Below are 10,729 nucleotides of genomic sequence, written 5' to 3' on the forward strand. Positions count from 1 at the left end.
AGTTTTAAATATATATATTTTCTTATTCCTTTAGGTAAATCCGATCCATAGAGCAGCAGTAATAGGCCAGTGCGTCAACCTTGCTTTTGTCCATGCAATTGCGGTTCCTGAAGTTGATATGTTGGAAAAAATTGACAATATTTGTGTAGTGGCAAGAAGTGGTAATTACATTTACAATTGGAACAGTAAATTTTTTCTGATTTTTAACAGGACACACATATGTTGTCTCGAAAGGAGCCATTTCAATTTGTATATGTAAATGTTTCTTTACTCATTAATGAGTTGATGATGGAAAGAAAAGAAAATCCCTCATATTAGATATTATCTACCATATTCTTTAGATTTGGATGAAGAATATTAATATGCCATCACGATTCCTTTTTCTAACCCATGGAAAGCATGGGCTTCCCTTCTAGTTTTTATAAAACTCCATGTGAATATACAATTAAAATTTCCATTAACACGACAATTTTGTTAAATGCAATTCGAACTAACAAATACATTGAATATGTTTTCTTGAAACATGGTTGCAAATTTGACATAATTTTACACTGTCATTTTCGTTCAATGATCTAGTAATTGTCTTCGCCTTCAAAGATTTTCAATCTTTTATCTATAAAATGTTGACATCAAACGTTAAAGATAAAGATAAACACACGAATAAAGTTAGGAAATAATTATGAACCTATATATGAAAAATAATATATTCAGATATATATTGTACTATCACAGTAACAGTGACATAATTTTTCATCAGAGAATATTTATTGTGGTGGTTATTCAAATTCAAATATGAATATAGCAAGGGGATGGAAGCCAGCCAAGAGATGATTGAGGACTACACGTATTAAAGATAAATAATATAAAAACCTAGACTATTTAAGTAGAACTCAGATATACTAACAATCATTGTTTTCAAGGTATCTCCTGCCTCAAATATTATTAGGGCTTCTTCCCCGCATCCGAAAACGAAGAATCAACCCTCGAGAGACGACTAAACTATACACGACGGGTGGTTTAAAAGGGAACATATTAATATGAATAATATCGTCTTCCATTGAGAATATATAACAAATAGTCACAAATAATATTTATGATGAAATATTAAAATTATCATAAACATAATCAAATTAAAATGCATATAACAATATATTTTCTTCCATGATAAAATACAAAATGACAAGAAACATAATCAAACTAATATTCATTTAAGAAGTATGAATAATTTTCAATATATGCCTACTAATAAAACTAATATTCACATAATAATTGGAACGAAAGATATGTAGGTGGACATATGAATCTAATATGATTTTTTCGTAGATCAAGATTATAATTTTTTAAATGAAACAAATTTATAACTATGGTAGTTTTATAACCTATTAGACGAAACTCATATTACATGGTTAACACTTTAAATGTAAAAGATTGTCGAGCCAATCATTTTCCGATATGATAATATAAACCGATAACAATAAAGGCATTATACAGTCAGTGCAAAGTCTTATGGAAATATACTTGTTAGAAAATCATATGAAATTATCATTAAACGCATTTACTTTAAACTATCATATTCATGTGACCATATTGTATTTCAATAACCCAATATCAACTCATAAACTAATTAGTGTCAATGTGAGTCCAACTTCCCAATATGCCATTAATTAGTGTCGATGTGGACAAGTTAACAATCACTCCGCCACAATCCCCCATCCCCAACACTTCTGAATAATCACGGATCCAATGCCAATGTTAATCCAAACCTCGATCGTTTGTTTAGATCCATGCAATCGACTTCACAAGTAGCTGTGATAAGCGCCCTGCGGGAAAACTGGTGCTGAACTAGGGCACTTAGTTTACCCATACTACTTGCACGGGCCTTAATGATCGTCTCTGGGTTTAGGGATTCAGAGTTTCAGCTATGGTTGCTGATGAAACCAACCTCCAACGCCACCTCTCAACTTTCAAACGAGCGATACCCACCTCCTCCAGCATTGCCCCTTCGCAGACGACACCAACCTCCTCTTGGTGAGTTATTATCTGAAATCGAGATAAAATCGTTTTTGTTTTCTGAGTCTTAGAAACTGTGCTATAAAATCGAATTCATATGACAGCATGAGCTTCGATGTATGTTTATAATTCCAACTGAGCTCTCAATCAAAGTACTAATAAGTCTATTTTTTTTAACACAAATGATCATGTCAAACTTCTTTCTGTTTTCTGTTTGTGTATACCATTCTCATGTCTTGGATTCATGTGTATATTAATCATGCAACTTGCAATATAGAACATGTTTTCTTTGTTTCATCATAATGAGAAAACATGTTCTATATTTACAATTTTCTAATTCATTGTGTAATAGTCAAACCACATAAGTATGTCAAAACTAAAGGACAAAATAGATGAGAAGGAAGAGTCAGTTGCCTTCTATATTTTACAAGTAGAAAAATCCACATGTCAAATTGTGTCATTGGATTTCTAGATATTTTTTATGATTATAAAAAGTCTGAAGTCCTTTCACCTCATTATCTCACCATATATAGTATTATATTAAGTCAAGCTCATATTGTAGAATGTGAAAAGGTTCTACAACAGCCATAATGTGTATAATAGCAAATACATATCTTTTGCTTATTAGATGTGACATTGATCAAATGATAAATTCTTGGGATGTATAACTCTGATCACAAGATTATTCTCTATCATTTATGAACTAGTATATGTTCTATTTTTTATTTTATTTTTATTTATTATTATTATTTTTTTTTATGTCATTACATACAAGATTCTACAAGAATGGGGGGCTTTTGCTGCTCAAAAACTTTAAGAAGAAAACAGGAGGTTCTTGACTTCTTTCTCTCTTGGCATTTAATTTATATTTTTCTTTTAAATGTTAACACCATTATTTCTGATTTGAAAATTGAAAATGTGTTATTGTATGTAATGAAGACCTCATATATAAAGATTATGAGACCGAGTCCAAGCTGAAGCTATCAACCCATTCTGCCAACGGGGTGGTATAATTCTAAGATTATTCATATTTTAAGAATATATTTTTCCGACTACCGTATTAAAGTTTTATTTTTCACAGGGTCTTACAGCTTCAGCCTCAAAGCTAGGGAAGATGCATTTTGCTGATGTTAATTTGGAGATGAAGCGCCAAGCAATCACTTTCGGAATGAAAGTAAAATCTGACTCGAATGTAAGAAATTTTCCTATATGTATATGTATACGTTAACGTATACGTATACATATACATATAGGAAAATTTCTTACATTCGAGTCAGATTTTACTTTCATTCCGAAAGTGATTGCTTGGCGCTTCATCTCCAAATTAACATCAGCAAAATGCATCTTCCCTAGCTTTGAGGCTGAAGCTGTAAGACCCTGTGAAAAATAAAACTTTAATACGGTAGTCGGAAAAATATATTCTTAAAATATGAATAATCTTAGAATTATACCACCCCGTTGGCAGAATGGGTTGATAGCTTCAGCTTGGACTCGGTCTCATAATCTTTATATATGAGGTCTTCATTACATACAATAACACATTTTCAATTTTCAAATCAGAAATAATGGTGTTAACATTTACAAGAAAAATATAAATTAAATGCCAAGAGAGAAAGAAGTCAAGAACCTCCTGTTTTCTTCTTAAAGTTTTTGAGCAGCAAAAGCCCCCCATTCTTGTAGAATCTTGTATGTAATGACATAAAAAAAAAAAATAATAATAATAAATAAAAATAAAATAAAAAATAGAACATATACTAGTTCATAAATGATAGAGAATAATCTTGTGATCAGAGTTATACATCCCAAGAATTTATCATTTGATCAATGTCACATCTAATAAGCAAAAGATATGTATTTGCTATTATACACATTATGGCTGTTGTAGAACCTTTTCACATTCTACAATATGAGCTTGACTTAATATAATACTATATATGGTGAGATAATGAGGTGAAAGGACTTCAGACTTTTTATAATCATAAAAAATATCTAGAAATCCAATGACACAATTTGACATGTGGATTTTTCTACTTGTAAAATATAGAAGGCAACTGACTCTTCCTTCTCATCTATTTTGTCCTTTAGTTTTGACATACTTATGTGGTTTGACTATTACACAATGAATTAGAAAATTGTAAATATAGAACATGTTTTCTCATTATGATGAAACAAAGAAAACATGTTCTATATTGCAAGTTGCATGATTAATATACACATGAATCCAAGACATGAGAATGGTATACACAAACAGAAAACAGAAAGAAGTTTGACATGATCATTTGTGTTAAAAAAAATAGACTTATTAGTACTTTGATTGAGAGCTCAGTTGGAATTATAAACATACATCGAAGCTCATACTGTCATATGAATTCGATTTTATAGCACAGTTTCTAAGACTCAGAAAACAAAAACGATTTTATCTCGATTTCAGATAATAACTCACCAAGAGGAGGTTGGTGTCGTCTGCGAAGGGGCAATGCTGGAGGAGGTGGGTATCGCTCGTTTGAAAGTTGAGAGGTGGCGTTGGAGGTTGGTTTCATCAGCAACCATAGCTGAAACTCTGAATCCCTAAACACAACAAAAGAGCAGCATTCGTATGGAAATCAATAACAACATTAACTTAAACATCAAAATTACATTACACTTTATTCATAAAAAAACTGATCAATTTCAAATCTAATTGACATTGATAGAGTAAACAGTCGATGATTTGATGATTTCGATAATAATCACCCAAAAAAACCCTCGGTTCATAGGTGGAGAAGAGAATCTTACCGGCTAGGCGCTGGGGTGGCGGCGCTTATGTCTGGTGGCCGGAGGTAGTCGCTGATGGAGTGGCGGAGGAAGTCGCTGGAGTGGAGGCGTTAGGGTAAAAGCACGCTGATGGAGTGGCCAGAGGTATCGCTCAGAGGTGGGTATCGCTAGTTTTGGAGGAGCACGCTGGTGGAAGCCTGAAAGGGGCAGCCTTCTTTTTCGTATAAGCACCGTGAGTCTCTTAATTTAATTAATTGATGTTGTTGTTACACGTTTTTTTGTTCTCCCTACCCCTTAATTTAATAGTTTGCATTTTTATCATGTGCCTACATCTCGTGTCATTTTTGGGATAATTCTCTTGCAATAAAAAAAGTGAATTTACACGGTCTACGATGACATCTAGGAATCTAATTATCATCACCCTTGGTCCTGATTCTAACGTAATATCTCTATTATAATAAATGGCTTTAATGAATGAGGTTTTTATGGATTATATTAAGAAATTTTACTGTTTTTTTTCTGAAGACATTTTGATTTTCAGTGACAGCCTCGATAGCCACTTGCAACACTTGAGGATAGTGTTTTCAACTTTAAAACAACACAAGTTGTTTGTGAAGAAATCGAAATGCTCTTTGGTCAGACTCATTTCTACTACCTGACATTTTTAGAGCTTCATTGGTTCAATGTTAAATTTTAAAAATACCCTCCTCATTACGATTCAGGTTTATTTCATGTACAAATGTATTATTGTCGAATCCCTTTTCCCGTTAATGTTGATTCTTATTCTAATCATCCCCAAATTTAAGACCATATTTTTTTCATTCTCCCTATAATCAAATTGAAAATTTAAACCCAGCCATAGTTTTTCATACTCTTTTGATTTTTTTTTTGTTCAAAATCCGATTTCAGCCAAAGAAGATAAAAATCGGTTGGTTTCAATCCGAAGGAAACTCCATAAAGCCACTATCACAAGCCATTTCTTTCTACACATTGTAAAAAACCTTCAAGCTTGAGTCAAAGCGATTAGACCATGTCTGTTAGCATACACATTTATTATGTATTGTATTTGTATTTAGATAGTTAGCCCATTCGTGGCCCTTGGCCCATTGATGTATATCTGTATAAATATGTGTAATATCCGGATTCTCAGGTATATTATTGTTGGAATAGTGTCTAAGCCCGTAACTATATTTGGTATGTACTTGATCCGGTTGTGCATGGTCCTTTTGGGTTGCCTTCTCCAAAACAACTTGACAAGGTAATTTAAGGAGAAAGAGAGAGTATTATGATTTATTAATATATTATAAGAATAATATATTAAAGGAGAAATCATATTTATTTAATTAGTATTGGTCATAAATTAATTAGGAATTAATTTGGTGGTCAAAACAGATTAATTGAATAAAGGGGTATAAACTGTCAAATGTATGATAGTTGAGTTTTGGGTTAAGGAAACCTAATGGGCTTAAGGGGGAACGAAATTATGATGGGTAACCATCATATTTTCGTCCAAGGGCCTTATTCCAGAAGGTTCCATGGGCTGCTTGGTGGCTAAGCTGTCCATTAGGGTTTAGACTTAAACCCTAGTAACCTGTAAGTATAAATATGACCCCTAGGGCATGAATTCGGCTACCACCTTGATTCTAAGAGTATCCTAGGCCGATTTCTAGCCTCTCTCTCCCTCTCTCATATTGCCTTCTTGCTTGTGGGGTTTGTGAACCATTAGAGGAGTTGCATTTGTGACTCTAGGCTCAAAAGAAGAAGAAAGAGAAGATCTAAGCCAACAATTGAAGAGGTAAACATCTAGATCTGATTCTATATGTTATTTTTGTTGTTTATATGCTAGATTAGGGTTTGTAAGTCTTGGAATCAAAGCATGTTCAATAGTGAAACCTAGATCCAAGCATTAGGGTTTGTATGAGCACATAGGAATGTTTCTTATGCTTAAAACCCATCAGTGGTACCAGAGCTGTGATTGGTTTCAGTTGTATGTGATGCTTAACTGCTTTATTTGCTGAAAATCAATTTTTTTTGGTCCCTACCCGACTCAACTCGGCGAGTCAGTATCTGGACTCGGCGAGTTGGCCCCTACTCGGCGAGTCCAGGTCTGACTCGGCGAGTCAGTTCGTCAGAATTAGGGTTTTTCGGGTTTTGGCTGCTGTTTTGACTTGGACTTGATGCTTAATTTGTTTTATGAAGTTAAAATCCGAATTTTATCTAAATTAAGTGTTTATCCTTGCCAAAAGAATAGATAATTTCAAATCTTTTTAAATATTAGTTATTTATGTGATAAATATGGATTATTTAAAAGTTATTTGGTAATTATCTAATGACTAAAATTAAGATTAGGTCAAATATAGATAATTATGAAATTAATTGGTTAATTTGAATTATTTGTTATTTGATCCCTTATGTTTTGAAAAGTTCAAAACTTGCCCTCAAGTTTTGAAATTTGAATTTTGTAATTAAAAGTTTAATTTTGAATAATTTAAATTTCAAACCCTTAGAATTTTACAAGTTTAAAATTCAACCCTATACTATTATATATTATTACAAGCTTAATTAATATATATATATATATATATATATATATATATATATATATATATATATGTATGTATAACTTAAAATGCTAGTCTTACCGTTAGTAGGCCTCATTCACGAAGCCGGTCTATAAGGTGGGTATAAGGTTGCTGCCTATAAAATGGAGCTTAATGGGTGTACACTCACACCTACCGCTTGCTTGACTGGTGGAGGGTCGTTAGCCGAACGGGTAGGATAGGGCAACCCTCTCCTCATTAAAAGTATAATGTTGAATATAAAGTAACTACATGTTTTTTTTTACAAATTCCCATTCCTAGTTACTTTAGGGTAAAATGTGAAAATAATGTTAATCCATGGAATTACGCTTCGTACCCTTGTCAAACGTTGATGGAGCGCGTGTGGTTAACCGGCACATCAATTTGGGGATGACATTAGTAGCGAAGGGTGACTCGATGTTTGTCATAGATCAATGGAGCGTGTGTGGTTTACCAGCACATTGATTAGGTGATAAAGACATTGAGTGCACCACGTTGATTCGCATGGTTATTCACAAATTTGTTTGCGATCCTCGGCATCCCAGTCGCAAATTTGAAATGCATATCGAGATTTAAACATGCCATTGAAAAGTTCAATGAATCTCAAAGATCTAGGAGTTTTCAATACATTTAAAACCTGGATTGCTTTATCGTTTTTCATGGTGAGAATTAGTGAATCGTCATTCACTTTCCTTCAAATTATTTACTTTTAGAGTACGACATCCCTTTCTCAGTTGTAAATAATGTTGTTGGATCCTAGCCCTAATTTCTTATTTGGGTGTTTAATTAGGGATTCATTTCTAATCAACTTTGTTCCTTTCTTTTTCAGATGTCTGCAAACAACAACAACAACAACGCTTCTGGGTCATTCTCGTTGATGAACTTGTGTCAGAAAGTGACATTTGATGGTTCAAAATTCAACGAGTGGATGAGGTATATTCGAATGATCACACGCTACGAGGACAAAGAATATGTCCTCGATAAAAAGCTTGAGAAGATCATCCCAGATGTTGCTACTCCTGAGGAATTGGCCGCCTTTGAGGCCCACGAGCATGATGCCACGAAAGTTCACTGCATCATGCTGGCCACCATGAACCTCGAACTCCAAAAGTCCTATGAGGACATGTATCCATATGAAATGCATCAGGATTTGCTGGACTGGTATCACCAGAGCGCGAGGCAAGAGCGCTATGAGATCATTACTAACATGATCACCGCCAAGATGGGGAGTGGAGAATCCCTAACCTCTCATTTGCAGAAAATGCAGAGGTATGTTGATCGTCTTCTCAAACTTAATGTTAAGTTTGATGAGGATTTGGCTATCGACATAATCCTCCACTCCTTGCCCTCCTGCTACAATTAGTTTAGGATGACCAAGCATTAGGGTTTGTATGAGCACATAGGAATGTTTCTTATGCTTAAAACCCATCAGTGGTATCAGAGCTGTGATTGGTTTCAGTTGTATGTGATGCTTAACTGCTTTATTTGCTGAAAATCGATTTTTTTGGTCCCTACCCGACTCAACTCGGCGAGTCAGTATCTGAACTCGGCGAGTTGGCCCCTACTCGGCGAGTCCAGGTCTGACTCGGCGAGTCAGTTCGTCAGAATTAGGGTTTTTCGGGTTTTGGCTGCTGTTTTGACTTGGACTTGATGCTTAATTTGTTTTATGAAGTTAAAATCCGAATTTTATCTAAATTAAGTGTTTATCCTTGCCAAAAGAATAGATAATTTCAAATCTTTTTAAATATTAGTTATTTATGTGATAAATATGGATTATTTAAAAGTTATTTGGTGATTATCTAATGACTAAAATTAAGATTATGTCAAATATAGATAATTATGAAATTAATTGGTTAATTTGAATTATTTGTTATTTGATCCCTTATGTTTTGAAAAGTTCAAAACTTGCCCTCAAGTTTTGAAATTTGAATTTTGTAATTAAAAGTTTAATTTTGAATAATTTAAATTTCAAACCCTTAGAATTTTACAAGTTTAAAATTCAACCCTATACTATTATATATTATTACAAGCTTAATTAATATATATATGTATAACTTAAAATGCTAGTCTTACCGTTAGTAGGCCTCATTCACGAAGCCGGTCTATAAGGTGGGTATAAGGTTGCTGCCTATAAAATGGAGCTTAATGGGTGTACACTCACACCTACCGCTTGCTTGACTGGTGGAGGGTCGTTAGCCGAACGGGTAGGATAGGGCAACCCTCTCCTCATTAAAAGTATAATGTTGAATATAAAGTAACTACATGTTTTTTTTACAAATTCCCATTCCTAGTTACTTTAGGGTAAAATGTGAAAATAATGCTAATCCATGGAATTACGCTTCGTACCCTTGTCAAACGTTGATGGAGCGCGTGTGGTTAACCGGCACATCAATTTGGGGATGACATTAGTAGCGAAGGGTGACTCGATGTTTGTCATAGATCAATGGAGCGTGTGTGGTTTACCAGCACATTGATTAGGTGATAAAGACATTGAGTGCACCACGTTGATTCGCATGGTTATTCACAAATTTGTTTGCGATCCTCGGCATCCCAGTCGCAAATTTGAAATGCATATCGAGATTTAAACATGCCATTGAAAAGTTCAATGAATCTCAAAGATCTAGGAGTTTTCAATACATTTAAAACCTGGATTGCTTTATCGTTTTTCATGGTGAGAATTAGTGAATCGTCATTCACTTTCCTTCAAATTATTTACTTTTAGAGTACGACATCCCTTTCTCAGTTGTAAATAATGTTGTTGGATCCTAGCCCTAATTTCTTATTTGGGTGTTTAATTAGGGATTCATTTCTAATCAACTTTGTTCCTTTCTTTTTCAGATGTCTGCAAACAACAACAACAACAACGCTTCTGGGTCATTCTCGTTGATGAACTTGTGTCAGAAAGTGACATTTGATGGTTCAAAATTCAACGAGTGGATGAGGTATATTCGAATGATCACACGCTACGAGGACAAAGAATATGTCCTCGATAAAAAGCTTGAGAAGATCATCCCAGATGTTGCTACTCCTGAGGAATTGGCCGCCTTTGAGGCCCACGAGCATGATGCCACGAAAGTTCACTGCATCATGCTGGCCACCATGAACCTCGAACTCCAAAAGTCCTATGAGGACATGTATCCATATGAAATGCATCAGGATTTGCTGGACTGGTATCACCAGAGCGCGAGGCAAGAGCGCTATGAGATCATTACTAACATGATCACCGCCAAGATGGGGAGTGGAGAATCCCTAACCTCTCATTTGCAGAAAATGCAGAGGTATGTTGATCGTCTTCTCAAACTTAATGTTAAGTTTGATGAGGATTTGGCTATCGACATAATCCTCCACTCCTTGCCCTCCTGCTACAATTAGTTTAGGATGACCAA

At 34.4% G+C, this 10,729-nt stretch overlaps 2 long non-coding RNA genes across 3 annotated transcripts; one reads left to right on the forward strand and one right to left on the reverse strand.

Annotated features, from left to right (window-relative positions):
* Window positions 1-1,908: 1,908 nt before the first annotated feature.
* Window positions 1,909-3,956, forward strand: LOC145053624 (uncharacterized). Its single transcript, XR_013684553.1, has 2 exons — window positions 1,909-2,028; window positions 3,757-3,956. It is a non-coding gene; the product is annotated as an uncharacterized LOC145053624 (long non-coding RNA).
* Window positions 3,238-5,039, reverse strand: LOC145053623 (uncharacterized). Of its 2 annotated transcripts, XR_013684552.1 has the most exons (4): window positions 4,786-5,039; window positions 4,454-4,578; window positions 3,462-3,693; window positions 3,238-3,387 (listed from the first exon to the last, which is right to left on the reverse strand). It is a non-coding gene; the product is annotated as an uncharacterized LOC145053623 (long non-coding RNA). The 2 variants fall into 2 exon arrangements; XR_013684551.1 differs by having other exon boundaries at window positions 3,238-3,693.
* Between the last annotated feature and the right edge of the window lie 5,690 nt (window positions 5,040-10,729).

The sequence above is a fragment of the Lactuca serriola genome, chromosome 5, assembly GCF_051521515.1.
Source record: "Lactuca serriola cultivar US96UC23 chromosome 5, Lser_US96UC23_V15, whole genome shotgun sequence".
NCBI classification, from domain to species: domain Eukaryota; kingdom Viridiplantae; phylum Streptophyta; class Magnoliopsida; order Asterales; family Asteraceae; genus Lactuca; species Lactuca serriola.